Genomic DNA, 21772 nt, shown 5'->3' with positions numbered 1-21772 from the left:
GGATAGGTACCTGGAGGGGGTGGGCAGGGAGGCCGCGTTGAATTTTCTGCACGATCCCACAAGCGAACGTGGATCTGGCGGCAAGGGACCTGAACAAGGGAATGCTGGTATAAAAGTTGTCCACGTAGTGGTCCCACACGAGTTTCCCGGTAACACCCAGAGTGGGGGGACATTGGGGGTTGAATCCGGGAATCTCGCCCCTCGTACACAATAAATTTGTAAGTGTACCCTGAGGAACTCTCACAAATTTTGTATAGCTTCACGCCATACCTCGCCCGCTTTGTGGGAATGTATTGGCGGAAACTGAGTCTCCCCTTGAACGCAACGATAGACTCATCAACCACGACCTCCCTTCCAGGTACGTAGGCCTGCTGAAATTTGGCCCCAAAGTGATCGATGACCGGCCGTATCTTATACAGCCGGTCATAGGCAGGATCACCTCGGGGTGGACACGCTGCATTATCGGAATAATGCAGACATTTCCGGATGGCCTCAAACCGGGAGCGTGTCATGGCAGTAATGTAGAGTGGGGTCTGGTAGAAGATGTCCCCACTCCAATATTGCCTGACACTGGGTTTTTGCACTAGACCCTTATGCAGCACGAGGCCCCAAAATGTCCTTATCTCGGCTGCACTGACCGGCGTCCAGCCACCGGGTCTAGCCAAAAATGAGCCCGGGTTTTGAGCGACGAACTGTTCGGCGTACAGATTCGTCTGCTCCACCATCAGGTTCACTAGTGGGTTACTGAAAAAAAAACTAAAAAAGTCAATTTCAGTAAACCCCACTGTGGGAATCTGGATTCCTGGATTGCCAGCAAAATCCGGAATCTCGGGCTCAAAGTCCACTGGGAGACACCAGCTAAGTTCATCAGCAGGGGGCTCCGGTGGGCTTATTTGGTGAGCCGGGAAACCATTACCAACCCCAGGGTGGCTCGTACTAGGTTGGGCCACAGGATCCCTAGCATGTGGGGCCCCTGGCTGCGCCTGGCGGCGTCTCCGCCGCCTTGGGGGCTCATCGTCATCAGATGATGATGAGGAGGATGCGGATGACAAAAGGAACGTGGGGTCATCCTCATCCTCACTGGGGCTCTCGGAGTCGGAGGCAATCTGGGCGTATGCCTCCTCCACCGAGAACATCCGGTGGGCCATGGGTATGTGTGTGTGCGTATGTATGTGCGTGTGTGTAAACCTTTATTCTATGTGCGTGTGTGTGGGGGCACGGGTGTTCGCGTACTAAAAAGTCCAGGCAAAAAAAATGGGCAAGTGTTCGAAAAAATTAATAAAAAAGTTCAAACTTGCTGATCAGCGGTACAACGCTGGTGGTGGGGGGGATGCGGGGGGGCAAGTGGCAGGGGGGGTCTGGGGTCTGAAAGCTGAAACAAAAAAGTTTTGAATAAATGTGCTTTTTTTTCCTCCTAACTTTTCCCTTCTTTCCCTGCCTAACGGTGCCTCTCCCTCACTGATCCTAACCTACCTGGAGGGTGATGGGTGCAGGAGGGTGATGGATGGCGATTAGGGGGACTCAGGAGCTGGTGCTGGACGGTGCTGCAGGGTGCTCGTGCAGAACAGGAAGAGGAGGGGAGAGAGGAGCGCTGGAAGTTTGAATCTCGCGCCTCTCTCCCCTGCACCAATCAGCACCCTGGACAGCAGCGTTCAGCACCAGGGCCAGCACCGATTCTCCAAATCTTCGAACTGCGATTGGTGGTGTATAATCACGCCACCGATCGCAGTCTTTTTCCGGTTCATCGGGTCACCGGAGACCCGAATGGACCGGAAACGCAGCAAACCGCAGGACTGAATTGACCCTCCTTGGCGTTGTTACAGGATGCCGGCTGAATGATTTCAGCCGGCATCCCGTTCCGATTAATCCCCGCGGTGCCGGCATCGCGATTTAAAGCCATGACGTACCGGTACGTCATGTGTCCTTAAGGACTTGGGAAACATGCCGTACCGGTACGTCATGTGCCCTTAAGGGGTTAAGCTTGACTTGCAGGTATCAGCAAAGAACCAGGGCATAAAAGTACACTCAGACCTCATTCCAATCTCTACAACCGTGCCACTGATTCTTGCAAACATACAGAACCACCCAGAACTTAACAACATTAACCCTGCTTTATGGTCTACAAATGAATATGACACGGGGCTCATAGACTGCACACCATACACAGCAAACATCAAAGAAGGCAGTACACCCGTATATCAGAAACAATACCCGCTGTCAAAAGAGAAACTCGACGGACTTAGGCCAATGATAAAAAAATTCCTACAAAGGGGAATCCTGGAAGAGGTGATTTCACCCTACAGCACACCCATAAATCCATTGACAAAGGTAGATGGTACTACCCGCTTTGTACAGGATTTAAGGGCAATAAACAATATCATTGTGCCTATTGCTCCAATTGTCCCAGATGTCAGCACACTTCTTTCTGCAATTCCTGCAGACGCTGTCTATTTCAGTGTGATAGATCTGAAGAATGCTTTCTTCTCTATCCCAGTTGATAAGGCAACCAGACTACTTTTTGCTTTTTCCTTTGAGGGACGTCAACTGACCTGGTGCAGAATGCCTCAGGGGTATGCTGATTCACCTGTAGTGTACAGCATAGTCCTCCAAGCCACGGTAAAACCATGGTACCCCCCCAAGGTTCTGTGCTGCTACAATATGTCTATGATTTGTTACTGTGTGGCATGTCAGCGGAGGCCAGCATTCAGGATGGTTTATCACTGTTACAATGGTTGTCAGGATGTGGTCACAAAGTGGCACTCAAGAAAATGCAATGGTGTAAAATGCAGGTTGAATACTTGGGCTTTGTCCTCACAAAAGGTGAAAGGAGAATTAGCACAGAAAGAGTACAGTCTATTGTGGGCCTGGTCACCTCGCACACCAAGAAAGAAATGTTATCTTTCCTTGGTATGATATACTACTACAGACAATGGATTCCTGATTGCTTCTACTATGACAATGTTTTGAGGCAAGCCACTCTGGAAGAAAATCCAGATCTGATAAAATGGTCTTCTGAGATGTACAATGCATTTGATTATTTGCAATGTTCACTCATGTCGAGTCCAGGGTTGGGCCTCCCTGACTATAATATGCCCTTCCACATGTTTGCACGCCAAAATTGTAAAACCATGGCGAGGGTACTGACACAAGAACACGGAGGCAAGTTGCATCCTTGTGCATTTTTCTCAAACGTTATGCCCACCTCTGTTCAGGGGATGCCGGCATGTCTGCGTTCCCTTGCAGCCTGTGCAATGATGTTAGAATTAGCAACTCCTTTCACAATGGGACATTACACCATTTTGTACACCACCCATGATGTTGTAGGCCTACTCAAGGGCATCCACACTCAACACACGTCTGCACAGAGGCATTCAGGATATGAGGTAATACTGCTCAGTGACCCCTCACTCAAAATCAAGTATGCTTCCCACACCTCAGGTCCAGCACCAATACTGAATGCTCTCTTAGGCATTAAAGGACAGGAAGATTGCCTCGCAGACACACATGACTGTTTACAGGTCCGTGTAACCATTGGGAGATGCCATGTCTGGCACCTCCAACCCCTGAGATGTCGCAAATGCTTACTGATCTTCAAAGGTATGCCACTAAACAGGAACGGCAAGACTGGTGTTATCCAGTATTGCAGAAAAATCCTAAAACAGCATACCTCAGCATAGTGCATCCATCTTCATTACACACTTTCATGGGGTAGGACACAACAGCATACAAACTACCCTTTGTTGAGCCAAAGTTTTTACACAGATGTATTATGTGCTTGAGAAACAACCCTAACAACCCACTGAAAATACCTCACCAATACCTTGACTATCCCACTACACCATTCACCCACTTGCAGGTGGATTACACGAATATACCTAAAACTGAAGAAAAAGTTGCTTGTAAGTCTCCTTCTCTTTCACAGGAACCAACTCATCCATTCTGGGTAGGCGACCAGGTGATAGTCAAGATCCTAAAGAAGGGAAAAAAACAGGAAGCTTCACCTACGGACCACCCACTGAGGTAGTCGCGATCACCAGAACAGCAGTCCTCACTGAACATTCACTCACGTGGATCCATGCCACAAGGATTAAGCTGGTGAAGAAAAGAGAGGTACTAATGGAGTCAGAAAGCCTTGACCTCGAAGAGGACACAGAAGGGGTACAAATGGGGGCAGACAGCCCCTACCCCCAACTGGGCAAAGCTCTCCCCGAGTTCTGGCAGTTGATTGATAAAAATGACACCTCTGATCACGCTGACAATGATCTTATTGACTTCTCTGATATTTAGCCATGCAGAAGTCGACATAACCAAGGGTGATGATACTTCACTCTGGTATAACTTCTGGTATAATTCATCTAACACCCATGTTGCCACATACACTTTCTGTCTGTGCGATGTTATGCCATGTCGGATCTATGGTCTATCTAGGGGGGATTGCTCCCATAAGGCATTACAAGCATATATATGTGTTACTGATACGTATTGGGGGAACCAGTGTACATATTGGGGATCAGTAGGGTGGAATACAGGGAAAGCCTGGGGGTACAAACCACAGAGTGCACTAGATAAGAAGGATAAAAATGGGAAATCCCTAATTTCTAGAATGTCCCTAAGGGCTCTTTCACACTTGCGTTCTTGTCTTCCGGCATAGAGTTCCGTCGTCGGGGCTCTATGCCGGAAGAATCCTGATCAGGATTATCCTAATGCATTCTGAATGGAGAGTAATCCGTTCAGGATGCATCAGGATGTCTTCAGTTCCGGTACGGAACGTTTGTTGGCCGGAGAAAATACCGCAGCATGCTGCGCTTTTTGCTCCGGCCAAAAATCCGGAACACTTGCCGCAAGGCCGGATCCGGAATTAATGCCCATTGGAAGTCATTGATCAGGATCCGGCCTTAAGCTAAACGTCGTTTCGGCGCATTGCCGGAGCCGACATTTAGCTTTTTCAGAGTGGTTACCATGGCTGCCGGGACGCTAAAGTCCTGACAGCCATGGTAAGTGTAGTGGGGAGCGGGGGAGCAGTGTACTTACCGTCCGTGCGGCTCCCCGGGCGCTCCAGAGTGACGTCAGGGCGCCCCAAGCGCATGGATCACGTGATCCATGTGATCACGTCATCCATGCGCATGGGGCGCTCTGACGTCATTCTGGAGCGCCCGGGGAGCCGCACGGACTGTAAGTATACCGCTCCCCCGCTCCCCGCTCCTACTATGGCAACCAGGACTTTAATAGCGTCCTGGGTGCCATAGTAACACTGAAAGCATTTGGAAGACGGTTCCGTCTTCAAATGCTTTCAGTACACTTGCGTTTTTCCGGATCCGGCAGGCACCTCCGGCAACGGAAGTGCATGCCGGATCCCAACAACGCAAGTGTGAAAGAGGCCTTACTACAACAGGAGACTGTTGCGGAATTGATAAAGGGATTATAGTACTATCCACCTCATTGCTCCGCGCAAAACTGGTACTGAATATAGAAAATCCCTCCCCTGTAGACAGTGGACTGTATGTCCTTGGTCTCTATTTCCGGCGTGGGGAAGTGAAACAAAATCCTTCAAGCTAGAGGATATGGATAACTCACAAGAGTATAAACAAAAAAAAACCTTTGATGCCCCACATTGTCACCCTTAAAGATTTAAAGGCCATATCTGATCCCACATATGAGGACACTCTGGCAATGGAGACAGGGTTTTCTGATGCCAATCTCTGGGTACAGTGGATGAAGTATACTGCAGCCTCTGTCAATAAAAGTAACTTTATATTTGTGGAGCCGCAAAACCACACCTAGGAACAGTTCCACTCACATTACCCCCAACAGTAGAGGAAAGTTTTCTAAGTCTGTTTTCAAACATCTCCTATAATGACACTGCTTGTAAAACCTGGAAAACAAAATACCCTTTGTTGACAAAAACCCCACACTCGGGGGCGGGTATACATATTTACCCAGGCAACTACACCTGTTATAAGGGAGGAAATGAAGGTGTGGATCGAAAAATTTTACAGAGGGGTATTGTGCTAATTATAGTTCTGTAAATATGTCACTCACTCAAAACCAGATATTTTCAATAGGGGACATCTACTGGATCTGCGGCGATGGTAAAATAAGGTCCAGATTGGAGGGAAAATGGAAAGGAGAGTGCACCCTGGCCAAAGCTATTATGAACATTCACATATTTACTGAAGTGGAGGGACACGTAGACTTTGCTACAAATAGGTTAAAGAGATCAATACCTAAAGGTAGTTTCGATCCACATGTGTACATAGATGCAATAGGGGTCCCAAGAGGGGTCCCTGATGAGTTCAAGGCCAGAGATCAAGTAGCTGCAGGTTTTGAATCTATCATTCCTATAATCACCGTACATAAAAATGTAGACTGGATTAATTACATCTACTACAACCAACAAAGGTTTGTAAATTACACAAGGGATGCAATGCAAGGGATTGCAGAGCAGCTCCAAGCTGACTCCATAATGACATTCCAGAACAGAATGGTTTTAGATATGATATTGGCAGAAAAAGGTGGGGTATGCAAGGTGCTCGCGGATCCCACATCATGCTGCACCTTCATACCTAATAACACAGGTCCCAATGGTAAGGTAACTGTGGCTATACAAAAGTTGGAAGAGCTCTCTGTTGAATTGAAAAATAACTCAGGTATTACAAATCCCTGGGATCAGTATTTTGGTTGGTTTACTAATTGGAAGCAGGCGTTAGCACAACTAGGCATTATTATCCTTGTAATCATTATTGTCATTGCTGCATTTTCATTATGTGTAGTACCATGTATTAGGAACTTGTTAGAACAAGGAGTAACTAACGCCACAGCCTCTTTCTACCAGGCCATCCCCCCACCAACCCCCAATAATAAGCATAACACACCCAGTGGATACATGAAATATCTGAAGATATATAGACAGAAGAAAGAAAGAAGAAAGAACCATATAATATAAAATATATAAGGTTCTAAGAGGGGATTGAAGGGATATATGTGACTCCATTTTGTCTGTTCTAACAATATGTATTGTGATAGCATCTTGTTCATGCACTGTTTCAAGTTCCCCCACTGGAATTTGGGTTTCTTTCCCTGTCCTTGGACAGTTTCTTGAAATTCCTATATTTTTGTGAAGACAGTCACGCTTTACAAGGTCATTCCGGCTTAATGTTTACCAGCCTATATGTGTCTACATATGATTGGTTAATGCTGTTACTATAGATGGATCATGTGATTGGACCATGTGATATGACATCACCACAGGTCCTTTAACCGGCATCTCATGATTAAAGAAGTAAGAAGAGACCGGCAGCTACGCAATCAAGAGGAGAAGGTGAGTTAATTATTTTTTATTTTTTAACCCTCAATTGACCACCTAAACGGAACAAAAAACGGAAACACAACGGAAACAAAAAACGGAATAACGGATCCGTGAAAAATGGACCGCAAAACACTGAAAAAGCCATACGGTCGTGTGCAATAGGCCTAAGGCATACTGCACACGACCGTATGGCTTTTTCAGTGTTTTGCGGTCCGTTTTTCACGTATCCGTTGTTCCGTTTTTTGTTTCCGTTGTTTTTCCGTTTCTGTTCTGTTTTTCCGTATGGCCTATACAGTAATTACATAGATAAAATTGGGCTGGGCATAACATTTACAATAGATGGTTCCGCAAAAAACGGAATGGAAATGGAAGACATACGGATGCATTTCCGTATGTGTTCAGTTTTTTTGCGGAACCATTAAAAAGAATGGTTCCGTATACGGACCATATACGGAACGCAAAAAACGACCGATAAATGGGGAAAAAAAAACGGTCGTGTGCAGGAGGCCTAAGTCAATGCGGATGGATCCGTTTTCTCTGACACAATAGAAAACGGATCCTTCCCCCATTGACTTAGATTGTGTGTCAGGACGGATCCGTTATGCTCTGCACCACATCACGGACAGAAAAACCTTGCTTGCAGCGTTATTCTGTCCGTGATGGGAGCGCAACCAAACGGAACAAAATGCATTTTGGAGCATTTTGTTTCGTTCAGTTCAGTTTTGTCCCCAATTGACAATGAATCGGGACAAAACTGAAGCATTTTCTTCCGCTATTGAGATCCTATGACTGATCTCAATAGCGGAAATGAAAACGATAGTGTGAAAGTAGCCTTAAATAATCAGAAAACCCCTGAAAATAGTCACTGTAAGGCCCCATTCACACGTCCGCAATTTCGTTCTGCATTTTGCAGAATGGAATTGCAGACCCATTCACCCACCCGCACTTCAGGGTCCGCATTTCCGTTCCCGAAAAAAATAGAACATGTCCTATTTTTGTCCGGACAAGAATAGGCATATTCTATTAGTACCGGTGATGTGCGGTCCGCAAAATGCGGAACGCACATCGCCGATGTCCGTGTTTTGCAGATCCGCGGATTCGTGGATCCGCAAAACACACTACGGACGTGTCAATGGAGCATTACCAGTGCTCTGTATATAGAGACAGCAGGGACATGTAGATAATGTGTTCTCTGCATTCAAAATAAAAAAATAAATAAATAGAAAGAAATATAAAAATAAAAAAAACATTAAAAATACAATTAAAAATGAAAAAAAGTGGATTTCTTTATTTACCCAAAAGCTCAATGGCATTGACTGTTGGGTGAATAAAGGAATCCACTTGTTTCACTGTATGCTGCTTTTTTTCCATAATTTTAGATAGATAGATAGATAGATAGGAGATAGATATGAGATAGATAGATAGATAGATAGATAGTGTCGTCGCAATTCATGCGACTCTCCTTCTTCTTTGTGTGGTGCCAAATCAATTAGAAGAATAAGTATGTGTACAGCATACTGCTTTATAATGAGACCAGACACTAAGTGGTTTCATGAAAGCATCTTCTCATCCTCTTTGAGCCATGGTAGAAGAGAGCAGGCGAGAGACCCTTTTATTCACAGTACATTCACTTAAATAGCAGACATGACATCACAAAAGGGGTGTTCCTTAAGAAGAGGCTATTGGCTCCTTAACCTGATAGGAGTGGTTTCAGAATCCCCTCTTCCCCCTCCCTCATTGACCTTCTCATACATATGGTTTGCAGCCATCTAGTGGACAGAAATGTGTACTACAGAATATTCTCATTATATATTCATAAAATCATAAATCCTTCTCTCACAAATCCCTCCTTTTGCGGGAAATAGACCAGAGGTGAACAGGCAAAAGTGAGGTACTCTCCCAACGCCCTAAACAGCGAAGAGCTGGACTTTCCTTATTGCTTCACCAGGTCCCCTCAACTCCCTTTCGGGTTTGCCTTCACCTTGTCCTATTTACACCGCAACCATCAACAAGGTTTTATTTACTTAAGGATGGAATAATCTTTGTCTTTGACAGGGGCACAGCACATATACATAGTGTGGGCATGGATGTATTATACATTTTCAAAAACAATTTTCCTAAAATGTAGAACTATATGACAGCCCATTAAAACCAAATTCTAATAACATTGTAGTCGCTGAACCAGTTCCCAAAACATTATTCTGGCCATGATATTAATTTCAGAATTTTTCCCATCAGTTCATTTGATAAAGTCCATCAGTTTCTTCAGATCCTTGGTGATCCTTCCATCAGTTTCTTCACATCCTTGGTGATCCTTCCATCAGGGGCAGTGTTGTCCGGGATGTAGATGCAGCAGTTCCTGTTGACCCCTCCTTTTTCTGCTGTCAAGGACCAGTCGGTTCTGTAGAGTCATCACTGGAAAAGAGCTCAGTTGTTCCACCATTCTCTGCACAGCATCACAGATATAATTCACAAATCTCTGTTGATGACAATAGATATGTTAATCCAATCAAAAAAATTATTATTATTATTTTTTTTTTATACTACTAATCATGGGAATTAATGACTCGAATCCTGCAACTATCTGACTTTTTGCTTTAAATTCATCAGAAACTCTTCTACAGATTCCTATGGCATCCATGTATCCATGTATAAACGTGAGTCAAAGGATGTAGGCAGTGACCTCCTTAGTCGTGACCGGACAATGTTTTCTGATTTGATCCTACTCAGGAGGTGAGAATAGAACAAATGGCATCAGTACCCGATCAGGACTTGATCAGGGTACATTGGCCACTTCATTCTACCTGCATCCTGGGTCGGAGTTTCAAATCTCCACACAATCACCAGATATCTGCGTTTTGATAATTTTTGGTTGATAAACCAACTGTCAGAGTAAACGTTAGAGTCACTACTTGTCTTCTTCAGCTGAATTATGTAAGAACAATATCCTGGAGGGAAAACACCAAAGGGCTTTCCTGTATAAATCCTGTCTCTAAGGTCAGTTTGTCATTATATTTTAAATTTGGCCAAATATTTAATGCCAATTATAGGTAAGGATGTAGGAGCCACAGAAGCAACTGAACTTTGAGATTTCTCCCTTACCAACATTCTAAATTTGCCTAGGGGATCTTTGTCACTTACACATGCTCCTAACACATATATCCCCAAATCCTGTTGTATAGGATTTCTAATGGACAGGAACAGAGGATTACACTCATCATGTTTACAACTGTTTGGTGGGGTTCCCTTCAGGATAGTCATTCTTTGGGACAAAATAAAGTCAAGGTTTGGTGGCTCTCTCACTGATAATACTCTGGAATAGGTGCACTGCCACACAGCACTCCCTGTTGCTGTTAGAAATGTGAGTTGGATTGTGAAAAGGTTTGGCGTCACTCAATATCTGGCGTTTGTACAGACAGAAAGCAAATATGGTTTCAAAAAGTATTATTTAATACCTCACAACATGTTGTATAAAATGAATAAAAATGACATAAAACACACTAAAAATACACATATACCCTGTTAGGACCACTATGTTAGTTGGTATTCAATTCTATTGTCCTTATGAGTCATACACAGTCCATGATGGGTCATACGATGATAACCAAATGGGATGGGTACAGTTAGTGTTAGTATGTAGAGCACTATATCGATTGCAGGTTTACTTTACCGCTCCTAGTAGTCAAATCGTTACTTGGCAGTGAGCCGCAGGAATCACTCCTGTTAGCCGTCCGGCTGTTTGGCTGTAAGCTGCAAGGACCTTTGGAGGCGTGGTTGACGATTCCCCGTGTAGCTGAGTATACTCTGACCTTTCAGCACCTGACGGTGGCGTCCCACGTGGTATCAGTCGGATAGGTCAGGTGACTCTTATTTCAAGCGGGGTTTTCAAATGGATATAAAGTTCATTTGTAGTTATAGGCGTCTTCCTTATCTTGTCCCACACTGTCTGCCGACCAGTGTGGGACAAGATAAGGAAGACGCCTATAACTACAAATGAACTTTATATCCATTTGAAAACCCCGCTTGAAATAAGAGTCACCTGACCTATCCGACTGATACCACGTGGGACGCCACCGTCAGGTCCTGAAAGGTCAGAGTATACTCAGCTACACGGGGAATCGTCAACCACGCCTCCAAAGGTCCTTGCAGCTTACAGCCAAACAGCCGGACGGCTAACAGGAGTGATTCCTGCGGCTCACTGCCAAGTAACGATTTGACTACTAGGAGCGGTAAAGTAAACCTGCAATCAATATAGTGCTCTACATACTAACACTAACTGTACCCATCCCATTTGGTTATCACCGTATGACCCATCATGGACTGTGTATGACTCATAAGGACAATAGAATTGAATACCAACTAACATAGTGGTCCTAACAGGGTATATGTGTATTTTTAGTGTGTTTTATGTCATTTTTATTCATTTTATACAACATGTTGTGAGGTATTAAATAATACTTTGTGAAACCATATTTGCTTTCTGTCTGTACAAACGCCAGATATTGAGTGACGCCAAACCTTTTCACAATTCTTTGGGACAAACCTTCGCCTTTACTGACTCTAGAGGTAGTTTCCACTGGATTATATTCCCAACACTTCAGACTAGTGCTCCATTCTGTTAATTTCCAATATCCACAGTTGGTATGGTCATATTTAAATACAATTACCATAGACTGGGTCAGTCCCCGTCACACAGATGTACTTATCAGACCAAAACCAAGTGTTCTATCTGTCATCTGTCTTACAGTCCACTATACTGCAAAAGTCAGCTTAGTTGTTCCTGACTCATCTTGATAATATATCACCGTTGGAATTTGATTTGACTGTGATTTCCCCTTTGTACAATATGGAACAAACAATAAGGCATGAAACAACATTATGGCTCTTATAGTCCTGACACTTGATTGCAATACGATCAGTTTCTCCTTGCAATTCGACAGCAGTGGCGGCGGTTATCAGGACTTGATGTAGATCTTCAAACCGTAGCTCAAGGATTTTCCACACGTCTCTTGTTTCACCACTATCCAATCTCCTGATTGTGAAGAATGAATCGCTTCTATACAGTCTGGATTCTAGGAAACAACTAAAACTTGGAAATACACATTAGACAATAACTTGTGCAACAGACAACATAATTTGGAAAACTACTATGCTGCATCTGGAACTATTGGGGAAATAGACACCTAATCCAGGAGCATTCCCAAAGAGTACTTCATAAGGCCTTAGGCCTATCTTCCGGTTAGATGTATATCGGAGGAAGAAAAACCCCAGGGATAGGTACTCTCACCTCAGTCAGTATCTTTTAGCTGTAGCCTTTGCTACAGGCCAAATCTCCGAATATCCTGGAAAGAGATCAATATAGACAGACATATTCACACTGTTCCACCTTTGTTCTGAATGTAGTCAATCCGCAGTCTCTGAAACGGGTAAGATGACCTTGGCATATGCCTTCCTGGAACTCCCATAGTTCTCCCATCATTATTACAGCATTCACCTAGCGGCAGCATTGTTAAACCCAGGAGTCATCCACCACAGAACCCAATCACACCTTCTCTCTCTCGATTTGCCCATGTTCTAAATCCATCCTCTTTAGGTGGAGTGCCCTCTGAAGGAAGAGTTTATTACCAACCCTCCAGAGTCCTATTATCACTTCTACCTTTATCCTTTGATGTTTCCTTTCAGCCTCTGTAACCTGTATCTGAAAAAGGCAAACTTTTTGGAAGTCCACTGGCCATAAGCCATCCTCTTTCACACAGATTTCCACTTAGCGTAGACTTCAGGTAATAATGTAACCTCTAGCTTCTCAGGCAGTATCAGGGCATCAAACATCTTTCATACACTCAGCATTCATTATTGATGGGCTTAGCCATGGATCCAACAAAATCTCTGCTTCACTAGATTAGACCATAACAATGAGTGATACCGAAGGCATACCTGGATGTTAGCAGTCTTACCCTCAGCCATCTTACCAACCTCAGCGAGTGTCTTCAGCTCTGTCTCCTGCACTTCCATTGCTGGACGGAGTGGTTCTTTCTTGACAACATCAGATTAAGTAGGAACAGCATATCCTGTTTGAAATGATCCATCTTCCAGGAACCTGAAATGATCTACCAGAAACTCAAAAATGTGGTTATTAATTGGAGATATTAAATTTTAATTTTAATTTTTATATTTGTATTTACTACTCCCAGACTCCCCCCTTCCAGATGCAGCAGAGTGATCGGATCTAATTTTGCACACCCTTAAGACGGTGATTAATTGGTGAGAGGAGTAGGAATTGCATTACTAGATGCTCCTAAACATGTGATACTATCCTTAGCCATGAGAGATCATGGAACATGTTTGCTATGAGGCAATGTAATTAGATCCCAAGGATTATATAGATAACAGGGATCCAGTATTTGATTCTGGGTTGTTAAATTCCCTATGGGTGTTTCATTTGAAGGGGCTGAACATTTGTCTTCCTCCTCCCACAGGCGAGGAAGTGGGCAAGTACATACAAAGTCTTCCCCCAAAGTCTTCCTACAAAGTCTTCCTCCCCCCCCCCCCCCCCCTTGTGGGAAGGACTGATATGCAGCCACCCCCGCCTTAGGTCTTTGTTTGATTTAACTTTAACAATATGACAAAATAGGGACAAAATTAACTTCTCTCAATCAAGCCTAGCCAACACTAGGCCTTTCTAGATGATTCTCAAGACCATCCACAAAGGCAGCACTTAGGATTTTCTCATGCATAGATAAGGTAATCTCAAAAATCCAAATCCACCCAACTTTTCTGGAGTCTAGTGAAAACTTTCTCCACATACTCTGTCCTGAGGACAATGTAACTGACTGATGATCTAAACACTTCATCACAGACTCACTGATCTTCACTATGCATTAAATCCCCAGCTCTACATTGGACTCAATTTTCCAAATCTCATAAATAATATGAGAAAACTCTCCATATTTTAACAAATTTTCTATAAAGCAGCATAAGTAAGTCCTCTGAATTGGGAATTCTATTCATCATGGCAAAATTGATGTTACTACTGGGTGTAATATATGTCATATATCATATAATGATGCAGGTATCCCTACACTTTCACTCATACCTGAATAAGGACTTAGGATGAGTGCAATCTAGATTGAGTAGACTGGCCTGGAATATTTCTAGTAGGCATCATAGGGGCAATTACTGCAGGTACATTTTTAACTGATGGGACATACAATTGGGAAGGGTTATTTTCAGCCTAAGGAAAGAGTGTTTGGGGGGTGGGGAAAGGCTAGAGGGAGCAGGAAGGCACAGTGGGTGGTGCTGATTAGCACATTCCAGCACCTGGTGTAGAGGAGGGCTGACAGAAAAAACAATAGGTAGTCTTTGATGGACCACAAGACCCAGGATTACTTAGTTACAACACATGTGGTGGGGGGAAGGGAATGCCGCATGGCCAACTCTCTTTGTTCCCTTACCACACCCAAATCCTCCATTTTACTATAGCAATATTGTCCATTCTTCTCGATTAGTTTCAACTTTCCCTCTACACTTTTCCACAACTTTAATTTAATCTATCTCCTACTGCATTTGCAATCTCTAGTGGGAACTTTTACACAAAACTGCATTTTTACGGATAATACCGGAAATCGCTGCTACTTAGTATGACAGAATGCTTTCAACTTTTTTTTCTAACTGAAACTTTTCCTTTCTTTTCTCGCATCAACTGAGTCGCCGTTAATATCTCTTTACTCTGTCCTGTAACATTAGAATTTCCCATTATTGTAGTTGCACAAAGCTCTACAATTGCTACTTATCAAACCCGCAAACTTAAGCGTAGTTGCACAAAGATCAAACGGAATCCGATTACTTAAAGTAATCGCCACCGAACCCACAAACTTAAGCGCAGTTGCACACAGCTCAAATGATATAATAGTATTGACCCCACAATCTCTCAAAGTGAAGACCCCTAGTCAATTCACCGGGATACAAAATCTTAATAACTTCCAATTGCCTATGGCAATTGGTATTAACCCTTTTCCCAAGGTTCTCGTCAGAACCTTGGGCTGGGAAACAATTCTACGTCACAGGATATCCGGCTCAGCTGTCTAATAATTTCCGTTTAGTTTCAGCATGTTCTACCACACAAAGAAGGAATATTTCAATAGGTTCTTTCTAACAGACAGATCAGCTATAATTTGAACCCTTATATCGCGATAACACCAATTCAACTCTTGAGAACCCACAAAAGCGGAAGTTACAGAGGAGATTTGTAAGAAATAAAGCTTTCTTACCTTGCCGGCATGTGATCTCGTCTGATGGTTCCGTTTAAGTCGCTCTCGTGGCGTTTGAATCGGAAGTTACGTAAGCTGTCTGCCCCACGTTGGGCGCCATTTTGTCGTCGCAATTCATGCGACTCTCCTTCTTCTTTGTGTGGTGCCAAATCAATTAGAAGAATAAGTATGTGTACAGCATACTGCTTTATAATGAGACCAGACACTAAGTGGTTTCATGAAAGCATCTTCTCATCCTCTTTGAGCCATGGTAGAAGAGAGCAGGCGAGAGACCCTTTTATTCACAGTACATTCACTTAAATAGCAGACATGACATCACAAAAGGGGTGTTCCTTAAGAAGAGGCTATTGGCTCCTTAACCTGATAGGAGTGGTTTCAGAATCCCCTCTTCCCCCTCCCTCATTGACCTTCTCATACATATGGTTTGCAGCCATCTAGTGGACAGAAATGTGTACTACAGAATATTCTCATTATATATTCATAAAATCATAAATCCTTCTCTCACAATAACAAAAAGAAAAAGAAATTCCGCAGCACTTCCAAAGCGTAAAATGAAAAAATAGTACTTTATTTACCAGACAGCAACGTTTCGATCCTTCTCTCTGGGATCTTTCTCAAGCAGTGAACATATACTAGCAAAGCATGCTTTTTATACAGTTTAGTGTCATTAATCAATAAACATTTCTCAATTGATGTGTATTAATACAATAATGAAAAAGTGATGCAAAAACATAATACAAACATGTGAATACATAGATTGTGTCAATCATAGGTTCCATATACATAGAATATACAATTACTATCAAAATTAACATGTTATAGTGCAATACAAATAAAAAACGACATGATTCATGATTATATCCATCTGATCATTATTAGCCATAGTGAATGGTGCAGGTGTACCTGTTAAAAGCATTCACAATCCAAGAAGGTCCTTCGGTGGAGATGGGACATAGACCACATGGAGTTCGGCGTATCAATAATGCAACTGCGCATGTCAAAGGACCTTAGACATCCAGCTCATCATGTGATCTATGTTTTGGTCACATGATCGCCGAAATCATAATATTAAAGTTCACGCCCTCTCTTAGGACAGCGTCATGCGTTCCAGGGTGGAGCGCACAGTATCATAATATTGAAGTTCACGCCCTCTCTTAGGACAGCGTCATGCGTTCCAAGGTGGAACGCACAGTATCCACTTGTATAGAGGAATCGGAGCGCCACACTTAACAAGTGACGCGTACGGATCCCCATGGAGACCAGCAGATGCCGTTGGTATCGAACCCTCACGGCACATACTCAGCGGCACGGACACAGCCACAGTATATAACGGACAAAGCATATGGGAGCACATCAGGATGCGAAAAACAATTCAGGGAGAATTAAGATTTACCCTAATATCTGCACATCAATAGTAGTAAAAGCGTATAATAATGCCTTAAGAAATCAATGTATCGTATATGGCCAACTGGCCAACTGGCCGAGTGTATAGTATAGGCCCCTAGTCTTACGAGGAGTCATAACTGTGAATCCTGTGTGTATGACACAGGTCCACAGTATTGAGTTGCCACAATTGTCAGTGAACACCCATTCCTGGGGGTCAACATGGCAAATTGATAGCTACATCCTCTAGATTACGGGGAATAAAATTCAATCCTAACAAACCAAAGACTCCCAGTTTTCAACACATCCAAATATGTACCACCCAACCTGCTGAGTCCGTTAATACATGACGGTCACCAAGCCGAAAGCACAGACCGCAAATGGCGCGACCACCACGGCAAGCAACTGATTACCCAACAAGTGATATAATGTATAAATTTATTTTTTATTTTCTAATTTTTTTATTTTTTTAAAAAAATAATAAAAAAATTCCAAAGCATAAAGTTGTAATCATAGACAATTGTTATTGTGGTATTCCATGTTCAATCAATGGTCTGCTCGTCCAATTTGATTATATTTTTTTCATATCCACCTTTCATATTACGGACCAAACTTGGATTGTAAACTGCAGAGACAAAAATATATACAATATGATTACAAAATATATCACCCACAGTATTTAAACAGGGGGTACTAGTATATATAACCCCCCAGGAACAAAAGGTCAACAACATCCACAATGCCATCAGGATAAGATCCACGGTCTAAAGTCTACATTCAAGCCTGCCGGTCTTAACGTATTGAGTCTAGAGATCCAAAGAATCTCACGTTGTTTCAGAAGGAGTTGTCGATTGCCACCTCCTCTAGGGGTAGGTATATGATCTATCAACATACATTTCAAGTCTCGTTCATGGTGATCAGAATCCACAAAATGTTTGGAGACAGGAAGATCCATTCGTTTTTTGCGGATCGTATATCTATGTTGGTTGATTCTGGATTTAAAATCCAATGATGTTTCACCAATGTATAACAATTGGCATGGACACCATAATACATATATCACATATACCGAGTCGCACGTTAAATAATGTCTAATTGTGTACTTTTTTTGTGTCATAGGATGTATAAATACACTTCCCTTATGCATATAGCGACAGTTCACACAATTCAAGCAAGGAAAGCTGCCCAATTTAGGACAGCGTAAATATGTTTGTCCAATTGATCGTTGTGGACCAATGTCTGTGTGCACTAATTTATCCTTCAAATTTTTTGGTCGCTTATATGACATAAGGGGAGGGTGTTTAAATTCCTCAATGTCGCCGAATCCACTTCTCAAGATCGGCCAATGTCGTACAATTATCTGTTGGACCTGTTTACTGTTTTCAGTATATGTGCTGACTAATGGAATTCTATTTTTCTTCTTCATGATTATTTTCCTTTTTTCCAATAACTGATTGCGAGGTCTATGTTGTATGCTCTCAAGATGTTCATTTAACAATGATGATGGAAAACCTCTATCTTTAAAATTCTGTGTCATGCACTTCAGTGTACCCCCAAGTTCATTCTCATCACTCACTATGCGTTTCGCACGTAAATATTGGCTTAACGGTAGTGACTTAACCATCGCCCTGGGATGTGCACTATTGAAACACAATAAAGTATTTCGATCCGTTGGTTTACGATACAATGTTGTAGAGAGTGACTGTCCTGTCAATGTAATAGATGTATCCAGGAAATGTATTTGTGTCTTCGAATATTCGAGAGTAAATTTAATGTCCGCATCTATAGTGTTCAAGAATTGAAAAAATTCAAGAAGTAAAGATTCAGGACCTGTCCAGATCAGAAAAATATCATCTATGTATCGCCACCACCTCAGCACATGGCAGAAGTGGGGCGATACATAGATGTGTGTGTCCTCAAGGAAGGAGACCGCCATGTTTGCGTAGGTCGGCGCCACATTGGACCCCATGGCGGTCCCCTTCCTCTGAAGGTAAATGTAATCACCAAACAAAAAATAATTGCATGTCAAAACCAGATGCAATAGTTGTAAAGTGAAGTCCTGACACTCCGCTGAGTATCCATAGTCAACCAAAGCTCTTGTCACTACCGCTAAGCCAAAATCATGTCTGATCGAAGTGTACAGACTAGTAATGTCGAGGGAGGCTAAGATGGCCCCACATGGTACAGAAACATCAGTTAATTTATTGAGAAAATCTGAAGTATCCTGAATGTACGAACGGGCAGTTAAGGCATACTGTCTCAATACTTTATCTAGAAAAATGGATATATTACATAGAAGAGAGCCCCTCCCAGAGACAATGGGCCTACCTGGGGGGGTCTTAACATTTTTATGTATTTTAGGAAGTAAATACAGAAAAGGAGTCATAGGGTGTGTAACAGAGAGAAAATCTCTGAGTTTATCGTCAATGAGGCCTGCCTGCAGCGCATCCTGTAAAACCCCTTGAATTTTTCTTTCTATTTCCCATCTGGGATCAGTATTGAGTCTTTGATATATCTCACTATCGTCAAGCTGTCTCTGTGCTTCCGCTATATATTGATGAGTGTCCATGACCACAATCGCACCACCCTTATCAGCAGATTTGATGGTGAGACTGTGGTCATGGACTAATTCATCAACAGCATGCCATTCCAATTGAGTCATATTAGGATGTCTGAATCTACTATTGCTGTGAAGTTTTAAAGCATTTATGTCTTTCATTACTGCTTCAATAAAAACATCGATAGCTGGAGAGGACGAAGGTGGTATAAACTCACTCTTGTTAAATAAACCAAAATCACACAATCGCATCTCAGTAATTTTAGTGTCTAAATTTTTCAAAGAATGTGTGTTAAACCAGGTTTTGAGCTTTACCCTGCGGAAGAATTGATATAAATCCGCCTCCAAACGGAGCCAATCGGTTTTACTGTTAGGGCAGAAACTCAATCCCTTGGATAACACTTTTAATTGTACATCAGATAATACATGTGAAGAAATATTTACCACAATGTGAGATTGAGTCAGGTCCGTTTTTTCACAAAGAGTTTTTTGCTCCTGGTTTTTATATTGGCGTTGTCGGTGGTGTTTTCTCCCTCCACGTCGTGTTGGTTTCTTATGGTTTGATTGACCGTATGATCTAAAAAAGGTTCTGGCAGCTTGTTGTTATGCTGAGAAAAACCGAAATCCTTAGTAGGAGCCTTTTTGTTTAATCTTGAATACCGAGTTTGAACCGATGGCTGGTGGTTCATAGACCAATTGTACACAGTTCCTGTATTGTAGTCAGCAGCATCGCGTTGCCATTTACTCCGCTTTGTATCCTGTATTTCTCCTTTTAATTTATCCAAAAACGGTTGCAATTTGGAAATGTGGTCATGATAATCCTCAGTAGAACATAAAGTAGACAAAGTGGCCTGTAGTAAGTCTCTTTTTTCTGTAGTTTCTCTCAAATCTTTTTGAAGAAATTCTATGTTTAATAAAATCAAGTCCAATGAAAATTTGTTGGCAATGGATTCGTATTTAATTCTAAATTCATTATCATGCATGTACATGGTCGGTTGGGAGTGAGTCCTTAGTCCTCTAGGTACTCTATTTAGCTTGAAGTATTCACTTAATGTGATAAGATGTAATTCCAAACTCACTATTTTCTTTGATAATCGTTCAATGTCCCTTTTTGTATCAGAAATGTTGGGTGTAGACAAAAAATCGGCATCTCCCCTATAGGCATTGAGGATGTTGCTGGCTTGTTCCTGAGAGTACGAAAAGACGCCTGGTATGGCTAAATCCACAGTGGGGCAAAAGGTATCCGTATTCATGTTGATGAAAATCAAGCGTGCGTAGCTCCCCTGGTCGAGATATATGAAGAAAAGGCAACAGGAGCCGCACTGCGACAAACAATGTCAGCGGAGTGCAAGCGGCTATGGAGGCGGTCCCCCTCCAAGGCATATAACAAAAAGAAATTCCGCAGCACTTCCAAAGCGTAAAATGAAAAAATAGTACTTTATTTACCAGACAGCAACGTTTCGATCCTTCTCTCTGGGATCTTTCTCAAGCAGTGAACATATACTAGCAAAGCATGCTTTTTATACAGTTTAGTGTCATTAATCAATAAACATTTCTCAATTGATGTGTATTAATACAATAATGAAAAAGTGATGCAAAAACATAATACAAACATGTGAATACATAGATTGTGTCAATCATAGGTTCCATATACATAGAATATACAATTACTATCAAAATTAACATGTTATAGTGCAATACAAATAAAAAACGACATGATTCATGATTATATCCATCTGATCATTATTAGCCATAGTGAATGGTGCAGGTGTACCTGTTAAAAGCATTCACAATCCAAGAAGGTCCTTCGGTGGAGATGGGACATAGACCACATGGAGTTCGGCGTATCAATAATGCAACTGCGCATGTCAAAGGACCTTAGACATCCAGCTCATCATGTGATCTATGTTTTGGTCACATGATCGCCGAAATCATAATATTAAAGTTCACGCCCTCTCTTAGGACAGCGTCATGCGTTCCAGGGTGGAGCGCACAGTATCATAATATTGAAGTTCACGCCCTCTCTTAGGACAGCGTCATGCGTTCCAAGGTGGAACGCACAGTATCCATCTATGTATCGCCCCACTTCTGCCATGTGCTGAGGTGGTGGCGATACATAGATGATATTTTTCTGATCTGGACAGGTCCTGAATCTTTACTTCTTGAATTTTTTCAATTCTTGAACACTATAGATGCGGACATTAAATTTACTCTCGAATATTCGAAGACACAAATACATTTCCTGGATACATCTATTAC

The sequence above is a fragment of the Bufo bufo genome, chromosome 5 (genome assembly GCF_905171765.1).
Source record: "Bufo bufo chromosome 5, aBufBuf1.1, whole genome shotgun sequence".
NCBI classification, from domain to species: domain Eukaryota; kingdom Metazoa; phylum Chordata; class Amphibia; order Anura; family Bufonidae; genus Bufo; species Bufo bufo.
Note: the sequence above shows the minus strand (reverse complement) of the source record.